This window comes from Lissotriton vulgaris, chromosome 5 (genome assembly GCF_964263255.1).
Source record: "Lissotriton vulgaris chromosome 5, aLisVul1.2, whole genome shotgun sequence".
NCBI classification, from domain to species: Eukaryota; Metazoa; Chordata; class Amphibia; order Caudata; family Salamandridae; genus Lissotriton; species Lissotriton vulgaris.
The window spans coordinates 317,771,753-317,786,712 of record NC_141693.1 but is presented as its reverse complement, the minus strand read 5'-3'; the positions used below and the strand labels follow the sequence as shown (position 1 = coordinate 317,786,712).

The following is a 14,960-nucleotide window of genomic DNA, read 5'->3' as shown; positions in this document are numbered from 1 at the left end:
GGACAGGAGCAGCTAATCACGCACAGACCTGGGAAACTTGGCAGCTGTGTAGCACAGAGAAAGAACATTGAAGTAGGAGACAACCAAAGAAAAATTAAAGAAAAAAAAGGAGAGACAAATAATAAAATAAGAAAGAGTCAATGATTGAAAGAGAAAAAGAAAGGAAGAAAGGGAGAAACAAAGAAATAGAGTACGCGAGACAAAGAAACATGTAATGGAAAAAGAGAAAGTCAGAGAGAATAAAAGAGCAAGTGAGATAAGATTGTGTGAGAAGAAGAAAACGAGAGAGGGAGTGATGGAGAGAGAAAAGAAGAAAGGGACGTACAAACAGTTAAGAGTTCCAGTGAAAAAGATATCGAAACAGCAAGAGCGAGAGAGACAGAGAGAAATAACCCTAGAGAACGAGAATGAGAGGGAAGACAGACCATGCGAGAAGGAAAGGATGAGGGAGATAAAACTAGAGAGAAATAGAGAAACACATAAAAGAATGACTGCGAGTAAGCGCCAGTGAGAGGGAAGGAAATATAGAGAGAAAGACTGAGAGAGGAAGAGAGAGAGAGTGAGCTGGGGAGGGCGTGGGGGATTTATATTCTCAGCACTTTGGAAAAACCATTTTCCTGGGAAAAGCTTATTAAGGAGCGCGTTGCCGCTAATGAGCCTTTCACTTGCCTCGTGCTTGAGAACGCTAGACCTCTGGCTCGCGCCTCAGGGACCTCACTCCCCACCTGCCTCGTGCAGCCGAGGACCTCTCGCAAGTGCAAGGTAAGGAACCCAGGCATCAACCGTCACGGCACTGAAAACATTTCGTGCTTTTGATATTAGATGAAACGAAAATGCTAACGTTTTTTTTCCCTTTCATGTTGATTTCTTTTAAAAATGGCAACCTTCGGTGGTCTCTTCGAAGAAAAGTTGATTAAGATGAGCACATCTGACGCACTGTTGTATTTGTTGCAGAAAAGTTCATAACCTCCTGGGTGTATATTTATATACAATCCAGGTATTTTAGATGGTTTGCACGTGCTCACAGTACGATTGTGTTCTCATTGTGCAGCATGTAAGGGTTGAAGTGTTTTTATGATGTTTGGCTGCCGCGTTCGTGTATATGTGGGTTTCTAACTAAACGACGTTCGCGAAAAATAGCTGTTGTTTGACGGGTTTGTATGTGGTCCAGTGACTGAATAGATGTCCAGGTGCCAGATGCCAGATGCCGCAATTCTGCAACACATTTGCACTGACCGACCGGTTAAAAAATGACAGTTCCACTGACTAGCTTGTTAAAAAAAAATCAGTATTTGCAAAGAATAAGCAGTGCAAAAACACACATTTTGCATCGGCGATTCATTGGAAATGCTTTGTAGAGGTCTGACAAAGTGTCGATGCCAAATTGGAGCTTCACTGATGCATGTGATCTATTTTCTCCCCAAAACTGTTTACTTCTGCCTTTGCTCCATGCCTTTGCCTCACTTAAATATGTGTGATATAAAAGGCCAGGAGCTCGGTGTGTTGACCAGTCCTCTTCCAGTTAAATGTTCTCAACCCTGCTCATTGCATCTGGGTTTCTGAAAGTGGTCTTTGCAGTAGCCCAAGCACTATTATAGGCACTGGAAGTAGGGGTGTAGGGTGCTGCCGCCCCCCCAAAATAACCATGCTGGAGGACAGAAAAGATGCCTTTACATTGTGTTTTAAATCTCTGACATTTGTAGTACTTTGTAAAACACTGGTTTTGAATCAGGCTGTATCGTCTGTAAAATTGCTGCTTATTCTTTTAACACTGAGAATGATGTTAACTTTTCTTTCTCTGACTAGAAAGTTGGACGATTTTCTAAAGTTACAATACAGCTACAGTGCAGGGAGTGTGAAAGGGAAGGCTCTAGTACGTTAGTTTTTCCTAACACAAAACAAAAATGAAATACCTGCAAATGAACCATACAAATATTTCAAGTTATATTAGCAGTAAGAGAATCATAAATAAAGCACATTTTTTGTAAATCTGTAGTGTGATGCAAACCAATATTTTAATCGGATCATAGCAAATCAAGGTAATTTACTTGATGATGTGCCAATGGTAAATAGTTGCTGCAACCCGATCCGTACGCAATATTGTTTGTGTGGTATGTACTATTGTTTGTAAAACAGCATGTCAGTGCAAATGTTGTGATTTTAGTGGCCATTTCAATGGAAAATGTGCATTTTAAATGACAGTGTGCTTTGACCCATACTTTAGTAATAGATTTGGAACTGTGTGCTTAAAACTGCACCACCGACTACATACCATACATACCATATATTTACCACTCTTCTGCTGAATGGGCATGGCTTATTTGCTATGCTTGTTCTTTTCATGAGGCTTGGTTTTTCACAAATCCCTATAGCTTCATTCATGTTATACTGATGGCAGAATCCGCACACAGAAAAGTGTTCCTTCACCCCTGGGAACTTCATGCTTGAGTTGCTCCTACAGTACTAAAAATTTTCTCTAGAAGGCGCCCTGGCTGCTCCTAGCAGCAGATCGGTGCTGTATCTAACTGCTACAATATATAGTTCTGGGTAGTGCCACTTAAATTATGTGATTTATCGGCTGCAGTTCTTTTTGCTTACTTATGGATTTACTACACTTTCCCCATAATCCACCATCTGCTCACTAATTTGCAAATTTCAACAAAAATAGCTGAAATGGATCAAAAGTTACTAGTGGTGCCACATAGTAGCAGAAGGTTTTTTGGTTAACCTTTAGCTGCTCCAAGCTATAGTCTGGGGTGAAAATGGAAATCAAACGAGTGAAACCATTGCACACGCTTAATTAATTCACAGCACAAAGATGTTGAGCAGAAGCACCTCTTATCGGCTGCCTATGCGACAAAATTGATGGCTTTACATGCCTGCAAATTTCATTTCTTTGAACATGTCTAAAGAACATGAAACCACACCTAAAAAAACTCACACATGCTTTACAGCATAAATGTGTGTGTTTTAGGAATCCATAATTGAAATACTGGGTGCCTGCTAAGTATAACACTGCTCGTGTTTGGCGACAGTGACTTGTGTTGCAGGATGCTAATAAAGAGGTGTGTGTCACCTTCCAACACCTAGCTGTCAAGTATGGAGAGACATAAGGAGCTGTATTTAAATCAATCAATCAATCAATCAGGGGTCTCAAGGCGCTGAGGGGTGGGAGGGGGTAGGGCAGGTCAGGTCAGTTGAAAAGCCAAGTCTTTAGTGCACTCCTGAATGCCGGCAGGGTTGGTGTACATCGTATTTCCAACGGGAGAGAGCTCCAGGCCGTGGCCGCGGTGTAGAAGGCCCTGCCTCCGGATCTGCTACGGTGGGTGCGGGGGACTCCTGCCAGGGCGAGGTGGGCCGAGCGGAGGTTCCTCACTGGTGAGTGGAAACTCAATCTGTCGTTGAGGTACTTGGGCCCGATGTTGTTGAGTGATTTGTAGGCGTGTGTGAGTAGTTTGTAAGTGACTCTCTTCTCGACGAGGAGGCAGTGGAGTCTGCGGAGGTGCGGGGTCATGTTCTCTTGGCGTGGTGTTCCTAGGATGAGCCTTGCGGCAGCGTTCTGGATGGTTTGGAGTCTGCATAGCAGGGATTTGTTCATTCCTGCGTAGAGGGCGTCTCCGTAGTCGAGCCTGCTAGAGATGAGGGCGTGGGTGAACGTCTTTCTGCAATTGGGGGGGTGGATCCATTTGAAAGTCTTACGCAGGATCCGGAGGCAATTGAAACTGGTGAAGGAGACGGCGTTGATTTTGCGATTCATGGAGAGGGAGGAGTCCAGGATTATGCCAAGGTTTCTTGACTGGTCCGTAGGGGTGGGGGACGGACCGAGGGCAGATGGCCACCATGCGTTGCTCCAGGCAGAGGGGCGGGTGCCGAAGATGAGGACTTCGTTTTTTTCAGAGTTGAGTTTGAGGCAGCTGTCCTTCATCCACAATGCGACGTCCTTCATTCCCTCCTGGAAACTGAGTCTGGTGTCTTCTGAGTTCCTGGTGAGGGAGAGAATGAGTTGAGTGTCATCGGCGTAGAATATGATGTTAAGTCCGTGTTTCCTGATGATGTTGGTGAGGGGTGCCATGTAGATGTTGAAGAGGGTGGGGCTCAGAGAGGACCCTGGGGAACTCCACAGATGATGTCTGTATGTTCGGAGAGATAGGGGGGAGTCTGATTTTCTGAGTTCTTCCGGAGAGGAAGGAGCGGGTCCATTTGAGGGCGTTTCCCTGGATCCCAGCAGTGTGGAGTCTGGTGTTTAGTGTGCGGTGTGACACGGTGTTGAAAGCTGCGGAAAGGTCCAGGAGGATGAGGGCTGCGGTGTGTGTCTGATCTAGTAGCATGCGGATGTCGTCAGTGGCGGCGAGCAGGGCTGTCTCGGTGCTGTGGTTGCTCCGGAAGCCGGATTGGCCATATTTCACTTGAAAAATATTACTGTAAAATCAAAAATTGCACTACATGTATTTCTTGGACTTATTTGGAATATTAAATCCGTGGTTGATGAACCCTGAGAAAAAATAGAAATATAGCAATGCAGAGGGTGGGCAAGCTCTTGTTTATCTAATTCAACCCCTGCTATATGGAAAATGAAACCTTATACTCATGTTCCTTGGGCACTTTTATTGCCTTTGACATAGAAAGAGTTCAGTCCCAATATTAATGTTTTAGAACCACTAGATCGATCAGGTCCAACCCCTCCTATGGGGAAGTTCTGGCCTTATACTAATCCACAAGGACTCTCCTGGGTCACCAATAGTATAAACAACTACAAGTCCTATACACATTTATTTGGGTGCCGTGGGTCACCGCTGTCTTAGAGCAAATGGAATCTGTACAATATTGCATTAGGACATCTTGTTTTATCCTATCAAACCCTTGTTATTGAGCAAGTCTTTCATTAATGTACTTAGGGCCCATGTATGACCAGTGCTATAAAAGAATATATATTAGCCACCCAAGTGCAAACTTTAAACGGGTGCAATAGGATTCCTTGGGTCACCAATGCAATAGAACAAGTGAAAGCCCTGTAATAGCATACTAATGCTGCTGGGGGTTACTATTTCTCTAGAACAAGTGCAAGAATGTTGCTATTCTGTCTTCAAGCCACACTATAGCACAGAAGGGATTGCTCTATTAATTTACTAAGTGTTACATTATGTTTGTATTTAAAGGCTCCTGTGATCAATTTATAACTGCGTTATATGAGAGACCATTTTGGGAGTTAATGTTTCTGTTGGGTAGCTTGTGTTTACCCAAGATACAATGCTGATTACGATGCCAATTATGCGCTTTAAATGCAACATGTGTTATCTGAAGTCACTTTAGAGTTTACTGCTCAAATTGCTCTGAACATTTTAAACATGCACCAATGACCAGATTTGGAGAACACAATAAGAGGAGTCTGGCTGTCACATATCTAGACCTAAGGCTCCAACAATGTGGGTAAGAAAAAGAGCTTTAAAATCAAACTTAATTTCATTTTGAGCTCGCTAAAATGATTTCTTCTCATGGTAATTGTGCACCATATTCCACAAGCTGTTGCTTATTAGTTTAGGTATTTAAATGTACATATATATTTATTAAGTAATCTTCCTTTGTAAGATTGAAATGTCGATTCCTCCTTTCACTTATATTGCATCGTAGCCTTGCTACCATATTACATCTTAGACACAGGAAAGTCAGATTTCAAAGTGGTAATTGTACACGTGTAGGTAAGGTATTATGAGGTCTTCGTCATGATATGACATTATCATTAGTCGCTATTTTTGTACTTTAAACTTCATTTTATGGACTGGACATGTGTATGGTACACATCATCTTATGTATCAAAGTAAAATTATCTATGTCCTTAACAGTTGTATATTGATCAGATTGCCATAATGTATGCTCTGTTATATAGTGTTGGACGTGATGAGCCAGGTTTCTATTCTTTACTTTGAAATGTTTAGAAGGATCAGTGTTGGGTATGGTGCACGATAGCCTCATGGCCGGCCATACAGAATTCCACTTGTAAAAATTACAGAGTAGCACTATATAATGCTTCAAGCATGCAATTGATTATCATGTAGAATGTGTCGATTTTGGAGAAAGACATGTTCTTTTCAAGATGGCGTCTGTGTTCATAAAATAGTCCCTACCAGATACTGCCACTTCGGATGTATGTCGTTGCAACGCATACTTTTACAACGCATACCTTTACAACACATTTTTTACACCGCACATCTATTACAACGCATTCCATTACAACGCATGCCATTACAACAAATTCTTTGACACTACCTTTACAACGCATTCCACTGTAACGCATACTACATTTACAACGCATACCATTACAACGCATACCATTACATTGCATGTATGGTAAGTATTGGATAGTGTAGGGGTAAAAATTACTATTCTAACTCCAGGGGGTGCAGCAGTAGGGTAAGTGTTGGATAGTGTAGGGGTAAAAATTACTATTCTAACTCCAGGGGGTGCAACAGTAGGGTAAGTATTGGATAGTGTAGGGGTAAAAATTACTATTCTAACTCCAGGGGGTGCAATAGTAGAGTAATTGTTGGAAAGTGTAGGTATGTGTTGTAATGGTATGCGTTGTAATGACTGCATTGTAATGACATGCGTTGTAGTGGTATGCGTTGTAGTGACATGCGTTGTAATGGTTGCATAGTAATGGTATTCGTTATAATGGATGTTGCGTTCTAAAAGTTTCGTTGTAAAGGTAGTGCGTTGTAAAAGTTGCGTTGTAAGTGTTGTTTCCCTGCCACTTCTGATAACAAGCCCCACTAGCATTGTAATAGATGTGCGCACTAAGTACCAGCATTATACAATAAACAACCAAAAGCATGAGAGCTAGAGAGATGTACTCCCCTAAATACCCCTCTGTGTACAGCTGTAGAAAAGTAGTTTTAGCAAAACAGGAAGAGTAACGCAAACTGAGTCCTCACAGCCACAAAACAGACCCAAATAGGCATACTAAAAAATGTAATCTTCCAAGCAAATTGTCTCACACCAGAACTGCCTTTTCCAAAAAGTACCCAGGTTTTTTTTAAATAAATGCCTTAAAACTCATAAAAAAGTTAGGATTTTTCTCAGTTTAGGAGTCCTAAAGTTAGGAGTCCCAACTTTACTACTCCTAAACTGAGAAAAATCCTAACTTTAAGATGTTCGGTATTCACAGAAGGCATTTAGGAGTCCTAAAGTTAGGAGTCCTAACTTTACTACTCCTAAACTGAGAAAAATCCTAACTTTAAGACTTTCGGTATTCACAGAAGGCATTTAGAAGTCCTAAAGTTAGGACTCCTAACTTCTGTGAATACCGAAATGAGTAAGTGCCTTCTGTTAATACCAAAATGGAAGTAAGTTTAGGATTTTGTCTTAAGTTAGTTCTGTGAATCGGGTCCGTAGACTGTTCCCAACCCAGGCACCTCATGTTAACGGATATTTGACAAGGACAGGCCTATCTTGTTATGTGTGGAGTTCTCTGCCTCGACTGAGAATTCTCCGCACTCTTTAACTTGCTCTTAAAATGTCGTTTTGTCAATACTGAAAGATTGTAAACTTACACAAACATGTACGTTTACCTGCATGAATCAGGCCCTCTGTGTTAATTCTAATATTTTTTTTATATTTCTTTTTATTAAATTTAAAACACAAACAATGAAAAATCAAGGCAATACAATCATTGAAATGGTGGCGCGTCCTGCAAGGGAGGAAAGTATATAACTTCGATACAGTCAATAACAGTACGGGATGGGGGAAAGCAAGGGGAATTGCGAGTCAGGAGGCATTTTAGCTGAAATAGCAGTAGGAATGTCAGGTAAGAGGAAAGGTGAGGCAGTCTCTACTTGTGTGAAGGGAGGTGTACATATTTCACCTCGGTAGGAGTTCCACTGGCCCCAGACTTTCCCCCATTTATGAGGCTTGCCACGTGCTACATATACCGTCTTCTCTCTAAACATACACCAGTCCATATTCTCCTTCCATGCCAGAACAGTGGGCGGCCTCTGGGATCCCAACAATTGCGCTATATCTCTCTTGGCAATCATATTCCAGAGGGTCGCCCACTGCGTCTGTGTCACATCATAGTCTGTCGGCTCCCAAACATTCAACAAGCATCTCCTAGCTTCAGGCAACAACGCAACACCCGTGACCTCTTTCATATCTTCATGCACCCTATTCCAGAAACGCACCACCACCGGGCACTCCCAGAGTGTGTGGAGGAAAGTGCCCAAGAAGCTGCATCCACGCCTACTCATCCCATTCCAAGGAATATCCCATGCTAACCAGGCGAGGACCAGTCACATAAATCCGGTGAAGGATTTTAAGCTGCACAAACCGAAGGATGAGCTGGAATTGCAACCTCCTTAGGCGAGGAGACAGCCGACTGCCAGTTCTCATCGTCCAACTCCAGACCATCGCTGGTCCAGGCCTCTCTGAGACGGTGTAGGAGGTCAACTCTATTATTTATTAGTTTTTTGTAAATTAGCGAGATCGTACTGTCAGGGACGTACCCATCCAGTATCCAATCTTCAAGCGGGGATGCCTTCGGGATAGTAGTACCCGACGGAAATACCGACAGCAGTACGTGCTGAATCTGTGAATATCGGAAAAACTCTCTGTCACACAATTCATACTCCACCTTCAACTCCTCAAAAGTCTTGACCCTGTCCTTGATCCATACGTCATTCACCCTGCATATACCAATCACGTCCCACCTGTCGAAGCCTTTCGGCTTCCACAGGGAGCCCAGTCTCTCGGATGCGTAAAGTGGAGTTGCACGTGTCAGTCTATCCTTCCATCCCATGGCAGCATTTGCACGATACCATACTTGCACCGCTATCTTGGTTGGACCCTTGAGCATCTTCCCGGCCGATTTTGTATAGAGCACCCTGTTGTAGTCCCCACCAGGCAACTGCCACTTGTCCATTTCGAAGGCATGATTTGATGCGGGACCGTACGTACCATGATTAATCGCCCCCAGCTGGGAGGCCCAATAGTAGCGCCTAATATCCGGGAGTACGATTCCATCATCGTACCACAGGAGTGTCAATTTGGCAAGGGCAATACGGGATCGCCCATTCCATATCAATTGTCTCTGCAGACTTTCCACCTCTCGGAAGTAGCTTGCTGGGATAGTATCAAATGTATTCTGTAACGCTTATAGGAACCGGGGTAACAACATCATTTTGAATAATTCCGCTCGTCCAAGAGGGGACAATGGAAGTTTGCGCCATGCCTCAACATCGGACCTTAGGCGTTGAAGCGGGGGTAGCAAGTTACGTTCATAGCGGACCACTGGATCCAAGGCGATAAAGACCCCCAAGTATTTAAACCCCGCCTGCACCACCTGTATGGAGCACCCACGTGGCAAGAGAGGAGACCCATCCGAAAGAACATACACACAGGACTTGGACCAGTTAATTACAAGGCAGGCCGGAATTTTTCCCAAAAGAATTCAACACATCAAATAACACTATCAGCGACTTCCGAGGCGACGTAAGATATAGCAGGATATTGTCCGCATAGAGTGACACTTGGTCCTCGAAGTCCGGGGTCCATCGTATACCCTACATCGATGGCTCCCACCTCAGCCAGGCTGCCAAGGGTTCCAAAGCAAGGGCAAAAAGAAGGGGAGACAACGAGCATCCTTGGCGTGTGCCTCTTCCGAGGGTAAACGAGCCAGAGAATTGACCATTCACAACCACCTGGGCCAATGGTTTCTCATACATTAATTTCACCCAGCCAATAAATACAGGGCCAAAACCGAACTTAGCAACGGCTGCCCAGAGGTACGGCCATTCTAGCGTATCGAATGCCATTGTGGCGTCCAAAGAGGCCAAAATGGCCGGCTCACGTAGCGACGCCGCCCTCGCAAGGGCGCCGTGCAGGCGCCGGAGATTCAATGCAGTGTTACGGTGCGGAATGAAACCGGATTGATCTGGATGGATCAGGTCGCTAATGACAGTTATCAAGCGGTTCGCGAGCCCTTTTGCGAGGATCTTGGGCTCAGCGTTTAAGAGCGAAATGGGTCTATACGATGCACAACGATCTCGCGGCTTCCCCTCCTTATGAATCACAACAATCGATGCAAGTCGTTGATCAGAAGGGAGGGAGCCTGCGTCTAGCGACTCTAATAACATTGATCGGAGATACAGTGCTTTTTTTGTTCGGGCGCAACGTGTAGAGCTCAATGGGGAGTCCATTAGGGCCCATGGCTTTTCCCGACCGTACGAAGCGGACAGTAGTCGCCACCTCCTCGACTGAAAGCGTGGCATCCATCAGTTCCCTGTCTGATTCCAATAAGCGGGGCAGTGCAATGTCACGTAGAAGCAAATGTGAGTCCTGCTCCGGCCTGTCTGATACAGGGGAATATACAGTTCGGAAGTATTCCGAAAAACACTCCACAATCTCAGTAGGGTCAGTTACTCTCACCCCATCCACTCTCTCAATCAAAGGAACCACACGACTAGCCCTCTCCTTTTGTCTAGTCAAGCTATCAACTTTCCCGCCTTATCAACCACATCATACAGACGTCCTTGCTGCTCTCTGCTCATCACCTTGGCGGCATCCGTCACCAGTGCTCTATAGTCATGTTGTTTAAGACTGAGGAGGTGGAGCTTTTCCTGGGCAACACCACTTTCCAATTCCCTTTCTAAGTCAGTTATTTCAGGCTCAAGTCAGACAACTGCCTCATGCTTACGCTTCTTAGCGTTATTGATTAATGACAGCGCCTGGCCACGGATTACAGTCTTGAAGGCTTCCCATAGTGAAACAGATGATGACACAGACCCCTCATTTTTATTGATCCAATGATTTTACCAACTCCGCACGGATCTCAGGGTCGCGGAGATACCAAGGGCTAATTGGGGCTACCCGGCCCTCAGTTCCCAGCTTTGTTTCTAGGACAAGCCATAAAGGAGAGTGGTCTGAAATACCCCGCGCCAGATGTCTAATCTCCCTGACCGAGAAGGCCTGTGTCGCGGGCATCAGTATGTAATAAAGTCTCGAGAGACTACCGCGAGCACCAGAGTGAAAGGTGTATTGCAACTGCCCCGGGTGAAGCAGTCTCCAACAGTCTATTAATCCCAAAGTATCCAGGAAGCCACTCAGCCAGGACCGAGACCTCACAAGTTCCCTGGGGGGGTAGCGGTCGCTATTTCCAGACACTACCGAATTAAAATCACCGCCCACCACCAGGATGCCTTCCGGGAACCCCAGAATCACTCTCCCTAAGTCGGCAAAGGTCTTAGTCTGGAGGCCAGCCGGGACGTAAACAGGAAGCCCGGTGATAACCTTCCCCTCCCATCTTTCAATAATGGCGGCGTACCGCCCCCTATCATCAAGGAGGATGTTATCGACATTCAGAGGGAGGGAACCCCTGACCAGGATACCCACCCCTCTAGAGCCTGTAGTGAATCCAGAGTGCGCCAGAAGACGGTAGCCCCGTCGATTCATAGCGTGGCATGTGTTACCTATCAAGTGTGTCTCCTGCAGCAGCATAATATCAGGGGAGAGGCGTCTTAACAGTTGTAACACCACACTACGTGTTATCCTGTCCCCCAACCCATTAACATTCCAACACAATAGTTTCAATCCCCTACCCCCATCCCTGAAATGATTGCTGCACCCTCCCCACAACGAACGCGACAACCAAGTCCAGAAGTCCATCAATACATTGCCTTTAAAATGACCCAAACATAAACAACTTCCCCCCCTCCACCCCCCAACAAACTCCCAAAACAGACCCACCTCCCTGCACCCCTGCGTTAGACTCAAAAGCCACCCCAACTTGCAGTGTTCCTGTCGCCATAACATATATCTAGTCTACGAGAAGAAACCCCAGAGGAGGAAAAGACTCACCCCCCCCCCCCTCCACCCCTGGGTAACCACCTCTAGCAAAGCAAGTTTAAGAATCATCAAACCGCAGCTGAAAAGTTTATATGTAGTCCCGAGAACCAAGTCCGTTTCTCATTCCTGCTCCATCGGACCACCTTCAGCTCCTCCGGAGTGTTCAGAGTGTTCCTGCTGCCTGGGCAGCGTATCGAGCCAGTCCCTTGCAGCCTCAGGATGATCAAAAAAGAACGTCCGATCTCCATTTTCCACACGTAGCCGCGCTGGAAAGAGCATTGTGTATTTCATGTCCCTGTCTCTCAGTCGTCGCTTCACCCCCTGGAACCCCATCATTTGTTTCTGCACAAGCTGGGTGAAGTCCGGATAAAAGCTCACCGTGGTGTTTTCGAATTTTTTGGGGCCACCCGAGCGCGACGCCTGCAGGATAGCGTCTCTGTCGCGGAAGTTGAAAATCCTGGCGATTATGGGCCGCGGGGCAGCACCCGGCCTAGGTTTACCTCCCGGCACCCTGTGTGCCCACTCCACCGCAAAGAAGTTGCTCAGGCCTTTAGGTGCAAGGTGGTTTACTATGAGGTCCTCCACGAGGAGGTCAACAGTTGGGCTGTCTGTTTTTTCTGGAACACTCACAATACGGACGTTGTTTCTCTTGCGCGACTTTCGAAATCCTCCAGTCGGAGGGAAAAGAAATCGGTTGAGGACCGCAGATTACGGACCTCCGTTTGTAGGTCGGAGACATCAGTCGTGAGGCTGGAGGTCTTCACATCCAGGGATTTGACTTTTTCATTGGTCTTAGCTAAATCCACCCTGATCAGATTGACGTTGATCGCAACAGTGTCAAGTTTATGGACCAGAGTCTCGTATTGTTGGCCAATAGAGGTCTTCATGCCATCAATGGCGCCCATGACATCTCGTAGAGTCAAATCCTCTCCTGCAATCGAGCCGTCTCCCATATCTCCAAGAGGCCTACTCGCCCCACCGGGGGATCCCTTAGGCTGGGTGTACCTGTCCATAACGTTTGATTGTATGGTACCTCCACGGTGGCCAGTCTTGGTCTTTCGCCTCTCAATCTCAGGTTTGCCGGCCATCTTGGAAGCTGCGCCCCTGAGGGGACCTTGAGACCTGGTTAAAATAGCTATGGTCAACTCACCAAAGGGGTTCGCTAGAAGAACAGGTTACCAATCGCTGTACAACGAACCGTGACTTTCAATCACGGCACTAGAGCGAAGTGGAGCAGACCCTGGGTGGCAGAAGCTGAACAAATGTTGGGGAGGGTATGAGGCCAAACGCGAAACCGAAAGCTAAGACCTGCGTAGAGAGTAGAATAAGGCTGGTCGATGTTGTTCAATTACTGCCCGGGCAGGCCATTGACTCGAGCCCGGGGCAGTTCCGTGGAGCAGGCCGCAAAAGTTCAGAGTTTCGTAAAAACGGTTCCGGGGGTCCAAATCAATTTCTGGAAACAGCTATTATATCAGCTGGGTTGCATCTTCAATGACCCGTCGTCATAAACCAGGATAATAGTCAGGATAAGTGACAGAGGTGGCGAAGGACCGGGAGCCCTGTGCTCACACGACCATCACGGTTGCGCGCGAAGCTCCTCCTTTTGTTAATTCTAATATTGATGCAATGAGCATCATTGAGTTAGGTAACAGTTAACACCTGTTATTAGTTTCCAAAAAGTAATGTAAGTTTGTACTGCCTACTTAGACAGTAGTTTTCTCTGTGTAATTACACACATAGAGCCATATGCCTTTCATGTGGAAAGACTAAGGGCCTCATTTATGACTTTTTGCCGTAGGAAAGCGCAGCAGGCCTTCCTGCTGCGCTTCCCTACGGCAAAAGAAAAGGGCAGAAATGCGCCGTATCTATAAGATACGGCGCATTCCTGTCCTTTTCCCCTGCGCCGGCACACAATGGGCTGCCTGCGCCAGCGCAGGCACCCTTGCACAATGGTGCAAGGGTGCCTGCGTTGCGGGGAAGATTATTTTTGTACAGGAAGGGAAACCTTTCTGTACAAAAATAATCACAAGAGGCTTTTCCTCTTTCTATGTGTGCTGTAGAATGCAGCACACATAGAAAAAGGAAATACGAGGAGAAATAAAGACATTTCTCCCTGTTGCGTCCTCCCTTACGCCTCCCCTGGGGAGGCGTAAGCTTTTGGCACTGCTTCAGAGTTACGATTTCTCGTAAATCCCCCGCCTCCCAGCTGAGACGCCCTCCCACAAAGTTAAAAGCGCTCCGTTACCTAGAAGCACCGTGACTCACTCTACGCTTCACAGCCGAGTGGTCGCTCCCTTTGGCCCGGTATCGTTTTCCTAACGCTTTGTGCTTTGTGCTGATATTTGTGCTCACTGAACTGCCTGCTGTGCGCTGTATATGCCGCTTAGCATTTTGTTTAATTGTCGTGTCATTTCACTTTGCCAGCGCGACTTTGCTGCTCTTCGATTTTTCCCCAAACGCCCTCATTGTGCTTTGTGCTGATATTTGTGCTCACTGAACTGCCTGCTGTGCGCTGTGTATGCCGATTTGCATATTATTTAATTTCTGTGTCTTTCCACATTGCCAGCGCGACTTTGCTGCTCTTTTCGACTTTTCCCCCAAGCGCCCTCCATTTTGTTGTTGTTGTCCTGTTACCTAGCCCGCCCCGCCTCCCAGCTGAGACGCCCTCCCACAAAGTTAAAAGCGCTCCGTTACCTAGAAGCACCGTGACTCACTCTACGCTTCACAGCCGAGTGGTCGCTCCCTTTGGCCCGGTATCGTTTTCCTAACGCTTTGTGCTTTGTGCTGATATTTGTGCTCACTGAACTGCCTGCTGTGCGCTGTATATGCCGCTTAGCATTTTGTTTAATTGTCGTGTCATTTCACTTTGCCAGCGCGACTTTGCTGCTCTTCGATTTTTCCCCAAACGCCCTCATTGTGCTTTGTGCTGATATTTGTGCTCACTGAACTGCCTGCTGTGCGCTGTGTATGCCGATTTGCATATTATTTAATTTCTGTGTCTTTCCACATTGCCAGCGCGACTTTGCTGCTCTTTTCGACTTTTCCCCCAAGCGCCCTCCATTTTGTTGTTGTTGTCCTGTTACCTAGCCCGCCCCGCCTCCCAGCTGAGACGCCCTCCCACAAAGTTA

The 14,960-nt window shown here is 46.1% G+C and overlaps 1 protein-coding gene across 1 annotated transcript in view; it reads left to right on the top strand.

The window, feature by feature from the left end:
* Window positions 1-678: 678 nt before the first annotated feature.
* The window catches only part of MMEL1 (membrane metalloendopeptidase like 1), a 1,016,153-nt gene continuing 1,001,871 nt past the window's right edge, over window positions 679-14,960 (top strand). Inside the window, exon 1 of the mRNA XM_086921554.1 lies at window positions 679-762. The gene's annotated coding sequence lies outside the window, so the exon portion shown is untranslated. The remainder of the gene's footprint in view (window positions 763-14,960) is intronic.